Raw genomic sequence first — 20,104 nt, forward strand, 5'->3', positions numbered from 1 at the left:
TGACATTCAGCCATTGTCTGCTCAGGGACCTCTCCTGGACGAGGTGGAGGAAGAAGAGGAGGAGGAGGATGATGATGGGGATGATTACTTAGGGGAGGAGGATGCATCTCGTGGGGCAAGTGAAAATGTTGGTGTGGCAAGGTCTGGTACAGGGTTTGTGCGTGACTGGAGGGATGTGGATTTGCCAGAAAGTGCTCCTCCACCCAGCACTCGCAGTGCATCATTGACACCGGGAACATTGGCCCACATGTCAGATTATGCCTTGCAGATCCTAAAAAGGGACCCCCGCATTGCCAAAATGATGAACGATGACGACTACTGGTTGGCCAGCATCCTGGATCCACGCTATAAAGGCAAATTACAAAGCATCATGCCACAGGAGAACCTTGACCTAATATTGGCTAATAAACAAGCAACTCTGGTAAATCGGTTGCTTGAGGCATTCCCAGCACACAGCAGCGGTGATGGTTCTCACACGAGCCGTACGGGCCGGGGGCAGCTTGGCAGAGGTGTTCGTGGTGCACACAGCAGAAGTGGCGTTGGAGACAGGGGTTTCATGACAATGTTGTGGACTGATTTTTCAAATACCACTCACACAACTGGTAATACTGCATCGATGGAAAGTGACAGGAGACAGCAGTTGTCAACTATGGTTACAAACTACTTTTCCTCCCATATCGATGTTCTCCCACACAGGTCATTCCCCTTTGACTATTGGGCCGCTAAACTGGACACCTGGCCTGAATTGGCCCAATATGCCTTACAGGAGCTCGCTTGCCCAGCTGCAAGTGTGCTATCGGAAAGAGTCTTCAGTGCAGCTGGATCAATCCTGACAGAAAAAAGGACCCGTCTGTCAACCCAAAATGTGGATGATCTAACCTTCATTAAAATGAACCATGCATGGGTTTCCAAGGATTTTGTCCCACCTTCCCCTGATGACACATAGGGTGACAGAAAAATGGCTTGCTTTGGTCCACCTCTTCCTGGGACTTCACCTATTTCGCTTTTTGCATCAGCTGAAAGTCCAACATCAACATATGCCACTTTCTAAAACTCCCTAACTGTGCTGCCTCCCCCCCTATGGCCGGGGTCACCACCTAGCGCACGACACCGTGCGAGTGCCGTTGCCCTGGACAGGTGGGTAGGCCGACTCTTGGGCGCGGGCACTGGCACAGGGTCCCTCATAGTGCAATCAAGTGTCTCTGAGGGTGGTGGTGCACACCCGCCGTCAGACACACCGCTGTACTATGAGGGGCCCAGTGCCAGTACCGACGCCCACGAGTGGGCCCCCCTTGCTTGGGCAGGGCCCCAGCATTTGCAATCTTTACCTCTCCCTGCTCCTCCGCTGTGTAATCTGGGCCGTCAAATCCATACTGTGCCTGACACCGTCTGAGCCTGCCTCCTGATGTATAGACATATATTTTGAATGTGTACGCTATCCATACATGTTATCTGGGGATACGGTACCCTTTCTAACCTTTGTGCAATCACGTGCAATCCATACTGGGCCTAACACCGTCTGAGCCTGCCTCCTGAGACATATATTTTGAATGTGTACGCTATCCATACATGTTATCTGGGGATACGGTACCCTTTCTAACCTTTGTGCAATCACGTGCAATCCATACTGGGCCTAACACCGTCTGAGCCTGCCTCCTGAGACATATATTTTGAATGTATACGCTATCCATACATGTTATCTGGGGATACGGTACCCTTTCTAACCTTTGTGCAATCACGTGCAATCCATACTGGGCCTAACACCGTCTGAGCCTGCCTCCTGAGACATATATTTTGAATGTGTACGCTATCCATACATGTTATCCGGGGATACGGTACCCTTTCTAACCTTTGTGCAATCACGTGCAATCCATACTGGGCCTAACACCGTCTGAGCCTGCCTCCTGAGACATATATTTTGAATGTGTACGCTATCCATACATGTTATCCGGGGATACGGTACCCTTTCTAACCTTTGTGCAATCACGTGCAATCCATACTGGGCCTAACACCGTCTGAGCCTGCCTCCTGAGACATATATTTTGAATGTGTACGCTATCCATACATGTTATCTGGGGATACGGTACCCTTTCTAACCTTTGTGCAATCACGTGCAATCCATACTGGGCCTAACACCGTCTGAGCCTGCCTCCTGAGACATATATTTTGAATGTGTACGCTATCCATACATGTTATCCGGGGATACGGTACCCTTTCTAACCTTTGTGCAATCACGTGCAATCCATACTGGGCCTAACACCGTCTGTGCCTGCCTCCTGATGTATAGACATATATTTTGAATGTGTACGCTATCCATACATGTTATCCGGGGATACGGTACCCTTTCTAACCTTTGTGCAATCACGTGCAATCCATACTGGGCCTAACACCGTCTGAGCCTGCCTCCTGAGACATATATTTTGAATGTGTACGCTATCCATACATGCTATCCGGGGATACGTTACCCTTTCTCACCTTTGTGCAATCACGTGTAATCCATACTGGGCGTGAGAACGGCTGGCGAGCTGTTAAGCAAGCTACAGCACCTGTGGTTTGCACACGTAAGTTTTTCATTTTTTCAGGAATGACGGTTAGGCCTAATTCCGGAACTGCGGTTGACCTGCACTTACTGGGAAATCATTGTTCGCGGGTAATAATTGTAATCAGTGATCCCCATCACTAAAGTTGTTCAGCGGGTTATCTGCACCTGTAAGCGACAAATGCTGGCCTTTTCAGTGTAGCGCACATGCAGCCACGGACATGTAAGGGCATGACACACCAGTTATTGGCCAATCTCATGTGCCAGAGCCTCACGTGTCCCTCTAGTAAGCCGGACTCGGACCGCGGGGCATGACGGAGTCTCGTTCGTTAACGGAATTAAGCTTGCAATGTGGGCATCTGTTCTGTAGCTGGCATGGTTGAGGTTTCCCAGGTGGAGTCGAATTTAACCGTAGGCTCCACTCCTGGTGGTGCCCTTCTGGACATTCCTTTAAGGTTCAGCTTTGCAACAATACTGCCCACGTAAAACAAACACTTTGCCTTCATGAACGCTGTTTGGAGGGTCATGACTTGTGGGAATAACGCCGCCCAATCAGTTAACCTGCTAGAGAGATCCTTCGTTGCTCCCAAGCATGACATCACACTCCCTAGGAAGAAGGTAATGCCACTGTGGCGACCGTACTCCTGGGGGCGACACAAGTGCACTGATGCCCAGCCACTGCTCGATGAATCTGCTGGTACATTGACCCAGACCACTACATTCCCCTCGCACGCTACCCGGCCTGAATCTGACCCTGATGAAACTCAGGTTACCCTTCCCATATACAGTTCCATCTTACACGGTGACAAAGAGGAAGCTGCAGATGAAAGTGCAGGTTCGGCCCACCCGCCATCAGACACACCACCGTACTATCAGGGGCCCTGTGCCAGTGCCGTCGCCAACGAGTGGGCCCCCCCTGCTTGCCCAGGATCACAGCACTTGCAAAGTTGAAATACTGTGCAGTGAGATGGAAGATGGGGACGACGAGGAGTCCAGACTAGTACAGGGATTCCCTAGCGAGGAGACTTATTTGATTGTTTTCAATGTTGGGACAGCAATTTTTGGGGAGCACTATACTCTGGAGAATGATAGATGGGGCCCACCATACACTGGAACATTCCAAAGGTGGACATCAGACACTGGAGCAGCATTTACAGGGCCCATTATACACTAGAGCATTAGCAATGGGGCCCATTATGTTTGGAGCATTGTTTGGGCCCATAAGACAGTGGAGCTTCATCCATGGGGACCAACATATACTGTAGCATCATGTGGAGCTCATCATATACTGTTTCAAACATTATATGGGACCAATGATTCTGTATGGAGAAATAGATGGGCCTCGTCATGAGATGTAAAAAGTGAGGTATTTTTCATTGTACTATACCGCTATTTCTCTGCCGTATCGGAGCATGATGAGTTGTGGTATGTGTTAAAGGGGCGCTCTTTCGCCCAGGGCACATGAAAACCTGCAGCCAGCCCCCCCCCCCCACAACTTTAGCCAAATAACCCCCATTTCTCAGTGCGTAACTTGTATTATGAAGTTAATTAAGGTTGACAAGCTTAAGTAAGAAGAATTGATGCTTTTGGCATTCAAATGGGCACTGTAGGTGTGTTTCCTGTCCTCCTCTCACTGCCGACTTTTATTCCCCATTGACTTACATTGGGTTTCGTGTTTCGGGACGACCCCGACTTTTCCCTATAATCGGACGATCTTGCTCGACCCGACTTTTGGAAAAGTCGGGTTTCACGAAACGAAACGCGACCCTAAAAAACCAAAAGTCGCTCAACTCTAGTTACCACTATTACAAGTTACAATATGTCACAAAAAACAATCTCATAATTGTTGGGATCCATTGCAGTATTCCAGAGTTATGACCTCACAAAGTGACAATGGTTAGAACTGAAAAAAAAATGGCCTTTTCAGGAAGGTGAAAACAGGCTTCGGGGTGAAGGTGTTAAAGACTAATCTATTATGAAAACTCTCATGGGTAAATATCAATTTGTTTACCAATGGGTATTAAGAAGATAAGCAGAAACCTTTATAAAGAAGTCAATTTGCCATGAATTTAATTTACATATGAATATACTGTAAATCATATTTGAAATGCCGTAAGTTCTCATATTTTTTTATTGTAGCAAAACTTGCTAGTTTACAGTTTTTTAACAGAACATGTCAGTGTAGTTCCGTTATTTTGTTCTCGGGAGATGGACTTCAGTCTGCAAGGCATTGTGCTTAGAATTTTTGCAAACAGCCAAGCAAACAAGTTTTTGGACATTGCTTGTATATTATAAGTTACTAACAATTAACCCCTTACCCAATTTTACAAATCAGATGCATCACTTAATGTGGAAATAACTTTTTAGTGGTTTTATTCATTCATGTAATTCTGATAATGGTTTTTTCATGACACATTTCTCTAGATATTGATAAACAATTGTTACTTTATTTTCTGAGTTCACTTGATAAAATATCAACATTAATTACAATGTGAATGTATCTGCTTTTAAAGCAAAAAGCCGTAGTACCCCAAATACTTCATAATTAACATTTACCTTATGTTTACTTTATGGTGGTGTCATTTTCAAATATCCTTTAATTTTTTTATGAATTTAGAAGGCTGATATATTTAAAAGCAATTTTACATTTTTCAAGAAGGTTTTCAAAACCAATGCTGTTCGTGAGTTTATTAGAGGGTTTATATATTAGAAACCCCCCATATTTCCCCCCAATTCAATGACAGCATTCCAGAAAGTTTTCAAATGATCATATAAGAATTTTGCTAACATTAGAGCAAATTGAAGATGAAATTCTAAATCTCATTTCAAATATTTAAGGTAATCCACATATCTTTATCTCAATATGTGTTAACAGAGAAACACAAATCATTGGTTTATAATTTGACACTGACAATCTTCATAATATATCATATGTGGACCTAGTTCACTACTTAACTTGATTGCACAATTTGCAGAAATGATGTCGCTCCTTGTGGATTTGAAGACCCTTTTTTATTAAAATGTTTTGTAGCCACTATTATTGGTATACAGAGGTTTAGAGTTGCATAAACTTAAGAAATCCCAAAATATACATAATTTTCACATCCCCCATACAAGGAATCCAGCTAGGAGTTAAGTAAGCATTTTGAGTCCACATGTTTAATAGAATATATTTTCCCAGAAGAAAGCAAGCGCTGAAACGCACAAAGAGAACACGGTTGCACAGACATATGCTTGGGTAATTACCACAGTGTTTAATTCTACCTCTACCTTGCACACACACTTTACTACAGGTGCATCTCACAAAATTAGAATTAGAAACCATAATCATCAACATTAACAGAAATAAACACTTGAAATACATCACTCTGTTTGTAATGACTCTTCATAATATATGAGTCTCACTTTTTGTATTGAAGAATTGAAATAAATTAACTTTTTGATGATATTCTAATTTTGTGAGATGCACCTGTATATGATACTATCTTGCACATTTAAGGACAAGTAAATATACTTTATCTTGCAGTTTTGTTGGCCTTATTTCACTTTGTATTAAGTTTTTATTACGAACATACTGTGGCTTTCTCTTATTTATATATTATTGTCTTATGTACTGTATCTATATATATAAAAGTTTACTTATTTTTACATCTGCATCTCCCAAGCAAAATGTTTATTTTGTGCATCACTGCATTGGTTTTCAGCTGGTCTATATATTTATATAATTTATGTATGATTCTTTGACTATTAATAAACTTTTGGATTTTATATACCGTAAATATACTCACGTATAAGCTGAGATTTTCAGCCCATTTTTTGGGGCTGAAAGTCCCCCTCTCAGCTTATACATGAGTCATATACCGGGGGTTGGTGGGGGAGGGGGAGCGGGGGTGTCAGGTTATACTTACCTCCCCTGGTGCGGTCTCTGCAGCCACCCTGTTTCTCCCGGTCTCAGGCTCCTTCCTTCAGTGGTCACGTGGTACCGCTCATTAAAGTCATGAATATGCGCATATTTATGACTTTAATGAGCGGTACCACATGACCGCTGAAGGAAGGAGCCTGAGACCGAGAGAAACAGGGGGGCTGCAGAGACCGTGCCAGGAGGGGGTAACTATAAGCTATATTCACCTGTCCCCGGTCCATCACTGCGTGCTGCTCTGTCCTCTCCTCCGCGTCTTCTGTCTGTGATGTTCAGGGCGCGGTGATGTAGTTAGTACACGCTGCGCCCTCTGCCTGAACATCACTGACAGAGGGACCCGGCAGACAGAGCGACACACAGTCATGGAACGGGGATCGGTAAATATTGCCAGTGTCGGGGTCTTGAGCCAGTGGTGACAGCAGAACTTGTCACCGCCTGCTCAGGACACCGGCACCTGGCCCTCAGCGATGAGAGGTGAGTATGTCATTTTTTTTTTATTTGCAGTGGCAGCAGCAGCAATATATGGGGGCAAATTATGGAGCAGCATATGAGGGCATAATTATGGAGCAGCATATGGGGGCATAATTATGGAGCAGCATATGGGGGCATAATTATGGAGCAGCATATGGGGGCATAATTATGAAGCAGCATATGGGGCATAATCTATGGAGCAGCATATGGGGGCATTATCTATGGAGCATCTTATGGGGCCATCTTGGACTGTATGGAGCATTATATGGGGCTCCTGGTTCAATATGGATATTCAAAATCATTTATCCTACTGATGTCTCAATTAATTTTACTTTTATTGGTATCTATTTTTATTTTTGAAATTTACCAGTAGCTGCTGCATTTTCCACCCTAGGCTTATACGAGAGTCAATAAGTTTTTCCATTTTTTTGTGGCAAATTTAGGGGGGGTCGGCTTATACATGAGTATATAAGGTACCTTATAATTTGGTCATCTCTGCACAAATTTCTTTATATGATTTATATTAGAATTGAGCCAAGAAAAGAAATCACTGTATATACTCGTGTATTAGCCGAGTTTTTCAGCACATTGTTTTGTGCTGAAAACGCCACCTCGGCTTATACACAAGTCATTGTCCCAGAAGCCGGTGGGGAGGAGGAGTGGCGGAGCAGCGGGTCACAGGAGGCATGAGCCGGCGGCTGAGGCTGCAACTGTGCCTGCTGCTAAAGAGAAATGAATATTCACTGCACTGACAATGAATATTCATTTCTCTTATAACGCGCACAGTTACAGCCACAGCCACCGGCTTCCAGCAGCTGTTAAAAAAATCCTCCTACTTACATTCCCTGTGTGCTCTCACAGCATCTTGATCCGACTTTTAGCAGCTCCTGCGGCCGGCCGATCACATGTCCCACTGAGTGGAGAGAAGTGAATATTTAATACCTTAACCCCTTACTGCCAATGGACACAATAGTACGTCCAATGTTATTACCCCCGCTTTGATGAGGGCTCCGGTGGTGAGCCCACATCAAAGCCAGGACATGTTAGCTGTTTTCAACAGCTGACATGTGCCCACAGTAGGCACAGGTGGAATCGTGATCCACCCGTGCCTATTAACTAGTTAAATCAGCATTTGACAGCGGGATTTAACCAGCGCTTCTAGCCGCTGGGCCTGAAATACGCACATCTCCGACCTCCGTCAGATCGGGGGTCAGCGATGCATTGCGATAACAACCTGAGGACTCATAGAGACCTCTATGGTTGTTGATGAGGCATTGCTATGAGCACCACCTGGTGTTTGGCGCTCAAAGCAATGCTGTAATACTGCTACATATAGGCGAGCTGCTCATCACCTATTTGTAGCAGAGCCGATCAAGTAATGGATGCTTCTAGCATCCCATTGAGGCTATTGAAGCATGCCAAAATTAAAAAAAAGTTTTAAAAAATATGAAAAAAAAAAAAAAGTTTAAATCACCTCCCTTGCGCCCCATTCAAAATAAAACAATAAAAAAATCACAGATACACATATTAGGTATCGCTGCATTCAGAATCGCCCAATCTACCAATAAAAAAAAGGATTAACCCCATCGCTAAACGGCTTTGCGGGAAAAAAATCAAAACGCCAGAATTATGTTTTTTTTTGTCGCCACGACATTGCATTAAAATGCAATAACGGGCGATCAAAAGATTGTATCTGCAGATAAATTGTATCATTAAAAACGTCAGCTTGCCACACAAAAAATAAGCCCTCATCCAACCCCAGATGACGAAAAATGGAGACGCTACAGGTATTGGAAAATGGCACAAATTTTTTTTTAGCAAACTTTGGAATTATTTTTCACCACTTAGATAAAAAAGAACCTAGACATGTTTGGTGTCTATGAACTCATAATGACCTGGAGAATCATAATGGCAGGTCACTTTTAGCATTTAGTGAAAGCCAAACAAAAAACAAGTGTGGGATTGCACTTTTTTTTTGCAATTTCATTGCACTTGGAATTTTTTTCCTGTTTTCGAGTACATGACAGGCTAAAACCAATGATGTTGTTCAAAAGAACAAATTGTCCGACAAAAAATAAGCCCTCACATTGCCTTATTGACAGAAAAATAAAAAAGTTATGCCCCTGGGAAGAATGGGAGCGAAAAACTAAAACACAAAACCGAAAAAAGCTCCGGTCATTAAGGCGTTAATGAGTGGGGACACGTGATCGCCCGACCACAGGAGCTTCTGGTACTGAAATAAGATGCTGCGAGGGCGTGCAGGGAAGGTAAGTAGGAGTTTTTTTATGCTTTTCTCATGAGGGACCATGCATACAAGGATAAGGATGAGGAACCATGCATACAAGGATAGGGATGAGGAGCTATGCATAACAGGACAGGGATGAGGAGCCATGCCGACAAGGATGGGAATAAGGAGGCTTCCATACAAGGATAGGGATGAGGAACCATGCATACAAGGATAGGGATGAGGAGGCCATGCATACCAGGATGGGGATGTGGGGACAATGCATACCTGGCTTATATTTGAGTCAATACGTTTTCCCAGTTTTTCGTGGCAAAATTAGGTGCCTCGGCTTATACTCGGGTCAACTTATACAGAAGTATATACGGTACCTTTATTCCAATAATAGGTAGTTTGAGCTCAAAAGTATCACGTTTAACATGGACCATAGAAGAAAAACACACAATTTGTTACACAATATCCCCTGGGTTTGGCAATACTCTACATGTGGTTATAAACTGTCATTTGGGCACATAACAAGATTTACTAAAGAAATCGTGCCATTAGACTTTTTAGGCCGGGGTCACACTAAGGCTAGTTTCACACTTGCTTTTTTTTGCAGCGCGTTTTTCCCGCAAAAAAACGCATTGAAAAAACGCATACATAAGCATACAACTGCTGCGTTTTTTTCAAGCATTTTTATGAGCATGCATGAAAAAAACGCAGCGTTTTTATGCGTTTGTATGCGTTTTTAGCGCGTTTTTACCGCGTTTGCGTTTTTTTCCAACATTTTAAGGTGGCCCCTACACTACCCAAACCATGACTTTACTAACCCTAACCCTGACCCTAACACTAACCCTAACCCTGACCCTAACCCTAACCCTAACCCTGACCCTAACCCTTAACCAAATCATACTTAACCCTAACCCAAACCCTAAACCCTAACTAACCCTAACCCTAACCCTAACCCTGACCCTAACCCTAACCCTGACCCTAACCCTAACCCTAACCCTGACCCTAACCCTTAACAAAACCATACTTAACCCTAACCCTGACCCTGACCCTAACCCTAACCCTAACCCTAACCCTGACCCTAACCCTAACCCTAACCCTAACCCTGACCCTGACCCTAACCCTTAACAAAACCATACTTAACCCTAATCCTGACCCTAACCCTGACCCTAATCCTTAACAAAACCATACTTAACCCTAACCCTGACCCTAACCCTAACCCTGACCCTAACCCTAACCCTAACCCTGACCCTAACCCTAACCCTAACCCTAACCCTGACCCTAAACCTTAACAAAACCATACTTAACCCTAATCCTGACCCTAACCCTGACCCTAATCCTTAACAAAACCATACTTAACCCTAACCCTGACCCTAACCCTAACCCTGACCCTAACCCTAACCCTAACCCTGACCCTAACCCTAACCCTAACCCTAACCCTGACCCTAACCCTTAACAAAACCATACTTAACCCTAATCCTGACCCTAACCCTGACCCTAACCCTTAACCAAACCATACTAAACCCTAACCCTGACCCAAAACCCAACCCTAACCCTGACCCTGACCCTAACCCTAACCCTAAACCCCCTTAACTAACCCTAACTCTAACTCAAACCCCTAAATTCCATGGTTAAAAAAAAAAAACGCATATGCAAAAAAACGCTTACATGAGCATGCCAGTGCGCACATATGCGCATCCATAGGCTATAATGGCCCTTTTTAGCGCAAAACGTGCGCATATGTGCGCATGCGCTTTTTTTCAGGGCCAAAAAATGCAACATGATGCGTCTGGAAAATCCAATCGCACACCCCAAAAAAACGCAGCGCATGAAAATCGCATACATGCGCTTACAAGCGCGCAAGTATGCGCACCCATGTTAAAGATAGGGGAAAAAACGCATGCGCAGGTTAGCGTTTTTTTCCAGCGCTAAAAAACGCAAATGTGAAACCAGCCTAACCGACGCAAAATACGGTCCATATTTTACATGCATAATATGGATGAATGACCCCTAAATAGTGCTCCGTATGTCATCCGTAAGCAAGGTGTGGTCGCGTATTTTGCACATGTCGGCATCCTTATGTAATCCGTATGGCATCCGTATGGCGAGATTTTCTCGCAGGCTTGCAAAATGGACATTTAACGGTTTTGAGGCCTGCAAACTATTTAAATCATTAGCCTGCACTCTATTAATTGGCTCAGGAACAGGTGGCTGCCTCCTTTCTTCCACAGCACCTGGAGCAGCACACTGCATCCTGGCCTTGGAGAGGTCCTTCATCGGACAACCTGGGACCCGTCTCAGCCATCCGACAGCCAGGAAGCACCTTGCACGTCTGCAACACGGACAGCTGCTGACCAGGAAGCTGGTCAATCAGGTGTTTCCCTGTCCCAGGTCTCTGCTATTGGTTATGCGGGCACTACCCGCCAGCAGTAGAGGGCCTTGGACAGGAATGTCTTGCCGGAGTTTATGCACTTGAGCGAGGCCTTTAATGCCAGACTCAAGTCGCTGTCAGACAGAGTGGAAAGTGGTTTTTCACTCATGGAACGTGGTTTTAACCACATGGAACACCGCTTCCAGTCTGTCGAACAGCGCCTTGACCATCTGGAGGCCGACCTCAACAGACCAGCGCACCATTTTTTTAGTAAAATTGAAAAGGGCATGGCGGAACACCTTAGTCCTGAGCAACAGCTGAGTGTGCTGCAGGCCTGCAACAATGCTTTCTTGCAGGCTATGCAGCAGAATCGGTACGGGCAGCAGTCAGTGGTGTCATTTCCAACTGTGCCACCATTGACTCACTTCACCTCACTACCGACTTGTGCTGCATACCACTGCACGGACACCTCTATTCAAAGCCAGGACACCCACCGTTAAACCACCACAAGTCTGGGTGCTGCTGGTCACTTCACCGACACCACCATGGCAAGAGCTGCTCCTGTCTGGATCACCACCGCCACCCCCATGCATGCTTGGATCACAGCCACTGTGACCACTCCTCAAACGTGGAACAGCCCTGCTGCCAACACTGTAACATGTAGTAGCCCTGCCACCACCACTCCGCAAACCTGGGCCATCACTGCCACCACCAGTCCTCCTGCAAGGACGAGCACTGCCACCACCACGACAGAGCATCAGCAGCAGCCACAGCAGCAGCAGCCACAGCAGCAGGCACAGCAGCAGCAGCCACAGCAGCAGACGGGGGACCCACATTCCTTATTTGCCCCAAGTTCCAGGCGGGGCCAACAATCAAGGCGGGCATTGGGGCCAAGGAGGTCCAGGCAGGCCAGTTTAAGGAGACAAAAAACAGTTAGGACCACTGTCGCTGAACCTCTGTCCTCTCCTCCTAGTGTGTCTAGCTCCATTCCCATCACTGGCCTCCCTTCCCCCACAAGTTTTGTTGCCCCTTCCCCTAGAACACCTTCATCCACTATAAGCTGTTCATCTTCACTGCACACCCACAACTTGCAACCATCTGCCACCAAATGCAGAAAAAAATAAAGTTTTTTATAATTTTTTTGGTTAAAAATAAATTTAAATTTCTGGTTTAACATAAAGTTTGATTAATTTTTTTTGCGCCACCTACACACACTGCGCCGAACACACAATGCGCCTTAAACTTTGCAAGGTGTCATAAAAAGTGTTTTGAGGATGGGCTGTTTTTACCATCCACATTTCACTTATTGTAATACTAGGCCAGGGGGATTATAGATATACCTTGAAATTAACAACATACTCTTACTAAGTGTGTGTTGAATCAACTGACGGGTAAAATACACGTCATATGGCCAATACCCAGGCCTATGGCCAATACCCAGGCCTAGTATCATAACTATTTATCAATCATGGGCAGGTGAATACACATATGATGTTTAACCTGCAGCGTCGCTTGCGTACCAATATATTTCACGCAGACTAGCGATGCTGCAGTTTAACTCGTATGTGTATTTACCTGCCCAGGTGTGAGAACATCATGAATTCACAGGTATACATGGGAAGTTGTTTATTTTATTGGAGTGTAAAAAGACATAGTGCACTCAGTAAGGGTATCAAAACAGGTTTTTTGCTAACATACACACACGAAAACATTTTTACACCATTTCTTCTTGCCAGTGCACCTGTCCTATATCAGAGATAAAGTAGGCCGCAAATTGGTCCCTCATTTGGCCAACTTCCACGGATGACCTGAGAGGGTGCTGAGTGAATTCAGGCATCATCGAGTTCAAAGGTCGGGTGCTCTTTAGCCATCACAAAATTATGAAGAACCACACACGCCTTCACCACCTCATCCACTGTTTCAAATTTAAGATTAATGGCTGTGCCGAGAATTTGCCATCTAGAGACAAGAATCCCAAAAGCACACTGTGCAGTTCTTCTGGCCCTGGTCAGCCTGCAATGAAAGATTTCTTTGGTGTGGTCCAAGTCATGGCTGGAGTAGGGTTTCAGTAGGTTTGCGCACATTTGAAAAGCCTCATCCCCAACCATTACAAAGGGCAGTGGCGGAGCTTCGTTGTGGGGAAGAGGCCGTGGCATAGGGAAATTAAATTGGCTGCCATACAACCTCCGGCACATGTCTGAGTTTTTAAAAGCCTGGGAGTCATTACCACGGCCAAATGCTCCAATGTCTACTGCTACAAACATACATCCGGCATCCGCAATGGCCATGAGTACTGTTGAAAAGTACTTTTTGTATTTATAGTACTCCGATCCAGTTCTTTTGGGTTTGATGATCCGTATGTGTTTACCATCAACAGCTCCCAAACAGTTGGGGAAATTGCAGACTGTCCAGAATTTGTCAGCAATTTCCATCCACTTTTCAGCAGTGGGCAGGGGCATAAATTCTGGACAAAGAACATTCCAGAGAGCCCGGCAGGTGTCCGCAACAATTCCAGACAAGGTGGAGATTCCAATACGATACTGGAAGTGTAGTGAAGATAGGGTCTCTCCAGTCGCCAGGAATCTGCGAAACAGAGAAAGAAGTAAAATTAATATTTCTGTATATGGTTTTTTAAAACAATAAAATAAAAAATTAGTGCATTCACGAAAAATAATTAGGCCAGGTTTTGAATAGTACATGTCCGAAAAAAAAAAAGGAGACACCCCCCTTGGTTTTTAAATATTATGTACCGTAATGTCACCAGTAGCCGTTCCTCAGGAGGAATCGCACGACGGAGCTGTGTGTCCTGTCTCCGGATGGATTCTTGGACACGAGCAAGCAAATCCCTGAAGCTTTCTTGGGACATCCGGATATAATCTGTAAATTTATCCGGGTTTGCCTGTAGCTCGCTGTAGAGGGTGTGGTACGCCCCACGGCTCTCCCGGAGTTCAACAATCGGATGTATCCACAAACGCCGCAGCTGCCATCTTCGATGTCTCTCTTCCTTGGCAAGCAACTGCATATGCCCTAGCCATCACGATGTCCAAATCCAAGTTGAAGTGAAAACTCTTCCAGCGCAGATCCATGTTGACACGAGAAAAATCAAGCAAATGTGAAGAATACAGCTGTAGACAGGGTCTATATATTACCATACCACACCGCCACTGATGACACATTGGTGGTGTGTGTTGCAAGATTGTTACCTTTTTTTTTTTTTGGTGAAGACAAACAATGTGCAAAAAAACGCAAACGCATTGAAAACGCATGCAAACGCATACAAACGCTGCATTTTTTTGCTTCATGCGCACGAAAATGGTTCAAAAAAAGCAGTGTTTGTATGCTTTTTTAATGCGCTTGTGTGCGCAAAAAATGCAGCGCAAAAAACGCAGCGCAAAAAAACGCAAATGTGAAAGTAGCCTTAGCTTTGCTCTGTTGCTATTATTCCTCTCTGTAGTTCCTTCCTTCACCAGACTTGGTTGGAAATGAGCAATATCACCAACAATGAGTGAGACCACCTGCTACTCCTTTATGGGTAGCAGCCAGGGAATCACATCTGCTTCATTATCACGTGCAATAACACTAGCGGCCACCGGGGGCAACTAAACTAAAGTAACCAGAGTGCAATGACCCTAACGGCCACCGGGGGAAAAAAATAGAACTAAAACAACCACAGTGTAATTACCCTAATGGCTACCGGGGGCAAAACTAACTTTAAGCAAACAGCTTAAAGGAAAAAAAGTTACTTGTGCAAAATCTGTCATAATCCAACCTGGATCATGACACTATCCTTAGATTTTTTTGAAAATAGTAGTCTACGAAACTGATATTTGTGCTACCTGAGTGTTGCTGAACATGAAAGCAGGTTGATCTGAACACTGACCCCTCAACCACCTCGTCTTAGTTTGAAGTTCAATTCAAAGCTGTAAGGCTACGTGCACACGCTGCGGAATGGGGTGCGGGTTTGGCCGCGCGGATTTTGGAAAATCTGCAGGTCAAAAGACCTGCGGTTTTACCTGCGGATTGCTCTGCGGTTTTGCCCTGCGGTTTTTCATCTCCACAATGGAGGAGATGGCAAACCGCAGCGGAATCCGCAGAAAGAATTGACATGTCAGGAAAACCGCGTGGAAAGATCCGCACCGTCTGCACTGCGGTTTTTTATTCCCATAGGGAATAATGGTACTGTACACCGCAGCAAAAACTGCTGCGGACCCGCAGCGGCCAAATCCGCTGCGGAACCGCAGCAGAATCCGCAGCGTGTGCACACACCCTAAATGCTGGCCCAAGACCCTGATATGTCATTCATGGCTGATTACTGCCATGTTATTCTAAAATTTGTATTGTGGATGAATTGAGGTCACTTTCCTGTTGTCTACCCCTAATTTTATGTGTTTTGACAGCTCTTGGGCCCTTTTGAAGGTGTTGTGTATGCGTTTGTTTTTGCCTCCTGTTGACTTGAATGGCATTCAGCTATGTTCTGTGAATATTCCACAATTAAATCTGCGAATATTGCAAATTCAGCGATCATAATCCGAACCGAACGTTGAAATATTTGCTCATCTCTACTGACGATGCCATCATGAGCATCACTTTTCTGGTCATCTTCATGCTGGAGCACACTTTGAACAGTCTGCGGGAGGAGGTTGCGGTCCCAGAGGAAGAGTAGGAGGCAGAGGAAGACGGACTGGACAGTTCTGGATCTGGCACAGGCGGTGCCGTTGGAGGGTGGAGTACAGAGGTCGAGTGTGGCTTATGGTAGCAAACAAACTTAGTGAAGTTGCAGAAGCTGAGGAACAATTGGAGGTGGACGAGGAGGAAGAGGTGATGAGTACGCAACAGTGAGGAGATGAAAAGGATAATGATCCCCTCTCTGTTGTCCGTGTTTGGCAGGAGGTGATGGAGGAAGCAAGTTTGAGCGTTACCCCACCACCAACACACCATGGACTCGGACCTCATGTAAGTAACCGACACATGAGTGATTTCTTGATGCAACATGATACCTGTATTGTTAGTATTAGAAATACTACTGGGTTGCCACTCTGTTAGATCCAAGGTACAAGAACAAATTTTGCTAGATGCTTTACCCCATGGAAAGGGAAGTGTGCATACTGGAGTATCGAAACACACTTGTAGACAAGAGTGCTTCCCCCTAGACAGCAGGGAGGCACACAGTGTGCAGCCCACTTCTAGACTTCCAACCCCTGGTGTTAGGGCTAGCGGAATGCACCAAGTAATAAGAAGATGGTATCAAGGTGCGTTCGCAGCCCGGGGTCCACTGTGTAGAGATGTTACCTGCTGCTCGGTAATGGCGGACGCTATATGGCAGTATAATAAATCAACACACTCGGGTTAACGTCACCCAGTGTGTACAGAGGCGGGTTTTGTTACTTCACAGAACCGCACTGCCATGAAATGTAAATGCCGAAGCCTGTTAAAGCTCACAGAGCTGGGCAAAGTGAGTGCTAGTGTACAGTCTCAGGACTCAGCCCTAAAGAAACAGAGTTAGAGTCCTTCTAGACCACTAGCGCTTGGCGCCGCAACTGCAGTGCCAGGAAGAAACTAAAGAGAAGATATAGCGCACTAAGTGCGCACAGCACTGCTCTGGCGGATGCCACTAATCACCCAGACTTAGGGCTTGGAAAGTGCACTTATTGCGCACAGCGCCGCACTGGTGGTTGCTGCTACTTGACGTATTATAATCATGTTTGGTGCTGGATGGCACAGACTGGTACTAGTTAGCTCCTAGACCCTATAACATACACAACCAGAGGGAGGGAATCTTAAGAAGTCAGTCACCAGATAACATACACTCATCCGCACACACACAATTTCAGTCTATACTAGCGCATAGTGGTGCGGCCATGCAAGCCTTTTATAGGCACAGCCTTCCGGGACCTTCCTGATGGCCAAATCGGGGCAGCAACAGGACCTGAGCATGTAACCTCTGACCTTCAATGAGAGGTTGAGCCACGGGCATGTTCAGTGGAGCAGAAGAGGGACTTAGTCCCAGGAGCTGCTTGCTGCTGGCTAGTGCAGGTTGTTATAGCTGAACCAGGGATGGCAACAGCAACCAACCCGACAGCACTAGCTTGAGCAAGTCGCCAGGATCGATGTCTTTGCTGAGCAGCCTCCTCTGCAGCTGGGACTGAATGGGAGACAGCAGAAGGCAAGGCACGGGCTTCCTCCTGTGCAGAGGCAGGATCCAGACGCCTAACACTGGGAATGTTAAGTCGGAAACACGAAAATAGCAGCAGCTGCAGTGTAAGTGGCAGAAGCAATTTCTGTGAGTCATTTGACACATTTTTTTAGACCATCCCATGCACCAGCGTAACAGAATACAAGTCTTACACAACTTATGAACAACTGAAGGATGGTTCCTGAGCTCAATATCAATGCCTTCAAGGGGAGTTTGGACCCATTTTCGTTTTGGTTTTCAAAAATGCAAGAGTGGCCTGAACTCGCCAGTCATGTCTTGGAGGTTTTGTCATGCCCAGCAGCAAGCGTTCTCTCAGAATGTGTTTTCAGCACTGCTAATGGTGTCCTGATGGATAACGGCATCCAACTGTCCCCTGAAAGTAAAAGACAAACTGAGAATGGTGAGAGAAAACCTGATAGGAGCCGTAAATGTGGATCAATAAAAAGTGAAGGGGTAAAATTTACTTGATAAAATAGCCATTATTATAACAATTGGCTACAACAACACAATTAATCGATTAGTGCATAAAAAGGCAATTAAACCGCAATAGTATATTGAGCATGTGTGTATATATATATATATATATATATATATATATATATATATATATATATATAGAACCATAAAAAATACTAATAGACCAAACAGAAAATGCTCGTGTATCTGTCACGTCGCCGTCAGACTTGGGGCCTGCTGTTCCGGTCGCGGCAACTAGGAGGCGCCGGACCGCCACTTTGTCGTCAGACTCAGGGACGGCTGTTCCTGCCTTTGCCACTGGGAGGGGCCGTGGTTCCATCACATCAAACTCAGGGCCTACTGTCCTGACTTTAGCCTCTAGGAGGCGCCGGTCTGTCACGTTGCCTTATAAATTCGGGGCCTGATATTCCGGTCGCGGTCACTAGGAGGCGCCATGGCTCGCCCGTGAGTTATGGTGCTGACAGAGTAAGGGCACCTGCACAGGCATCTGGTGGGCGCAGGCTCCGCCCCTCTGTCAGTCATCAGCAGGTTACTGCATCATCATCTGGCCTGGTCCTGGGGGCGGTACTGATGACATGATCAGTCCAGGAACCTGTGAGGGGTGACCTGATCCCTCAAATACCTTGGGACTGGTCTTGCAAGCCGCCGGATATATTCTTGGTTCCCCTGTGCGCTACTTGGTGATTGACTATTGTTTGACTCTGACCTCAGCCTGGATTTCTGACCCCTCTATTGCCTGACGATTTTGTACTTCTGCTATTCTCCCGGTTTGTGACCTTGGCCTGGATATCCTGACTCTGCTACTGCCTAACGATTCTGTACCTCTGCCGTCCTCCTGGTTTATGACTCTGACCTTGGCCTGAATTTGACTCTGCTACTGCCCGCTGTTTTTGTACTTCTGCTGTTTCCCTGGTTAAGACTCGGATTCCTGACTACGCTTTTGGTCCCGTTTTTTAACCCCTCTCTGACGACCGTCCTGCTCTGGCCGCTGCTCATATTCAGACAGCTACCTCCTGGGCTCTGTTGTAAATCCAGATCCCTGTATAGGGGTAAAGGGTATCAGTGTTTCTCGGGGTGTTGTCTGGCTGCAGCCCAGAACCGCAGACGGACGTCACAGTATCATATACCCAAACCTCACAGGTCTGTGGCAGGTTATAATACCCTATATAAGGGGCCAATGGTTTAGTATGAAAAAAATGATTGCATAAGGTACAAAAAGTGCAAAAGCAATGAGTACGGGGGTTGTGCATAGAAAAATATCAATAGTGCAAAAAAATGCAGTGGTGTAAAATATTGGTGCAGGAAGGTATGCAAAATGCTGCAGTGTAATAAATATGCAGGAGTGCAAAAAATGGTGCAGCATTAAACAAGCCTCAGCAATTAATGTCACTGTGCACTTAAAGTGCGCTGAACCATGGATCAAAATGTATAAGCCACAAAGGGCAATAATGTATTAATAGTACCTACAAATCCAGTGTGAGGCTTGGTAGACTCCAAGGGCGAACCCTCAGGACCGCGACGACGAACCTAGGCAGAATACGAAGGGGTAAGCAGGAGAGTGTGGACCCAAAATCAGTCGTGGAACACAATTGATAAACTGGCAGCGAGCAGGGGGCGAAGCTACCTTATATAGGGTGTGTAGTAGGACTTCCGGGTCAGGGTCCTCCAGGGTCACGGAGGAAATGTGATAGAGCGGTTTAGCCTGTGCTACAGTCTATGGTGTGAGGTGCGCATGCTCACCCGACGGAGCACCGAGGCTGACCGTGGGACAGGAAACAGGGGAGCAGGAAGACGCGTGCCCACCGTGGGAGCGCGCCGGGAGCAGTGAGCGTGCCAGGGTGTGGCGGGCAGCGCTGGCACCAGAGCGGAGGCAGAGCTGCAGGAGCCATGGCCGTGGCGAT

This window comes from Dendrobates tinctorius, unplaced genomic scaffold (genome assembly GCF_039654945.1).
Source record: "Dendrobates tinctorius isolate UK_male_01 unplaced genomic scaffold, ASM3965494v1 ptg000213l, whole genome shotgun sequence".
Taxonomy (NCBI): Eukaryota; Metazoa; Chordata; class Amphibia; order Anura; family Dendrobatidae; genus Dendrobates; species Dendrobates tinctorius.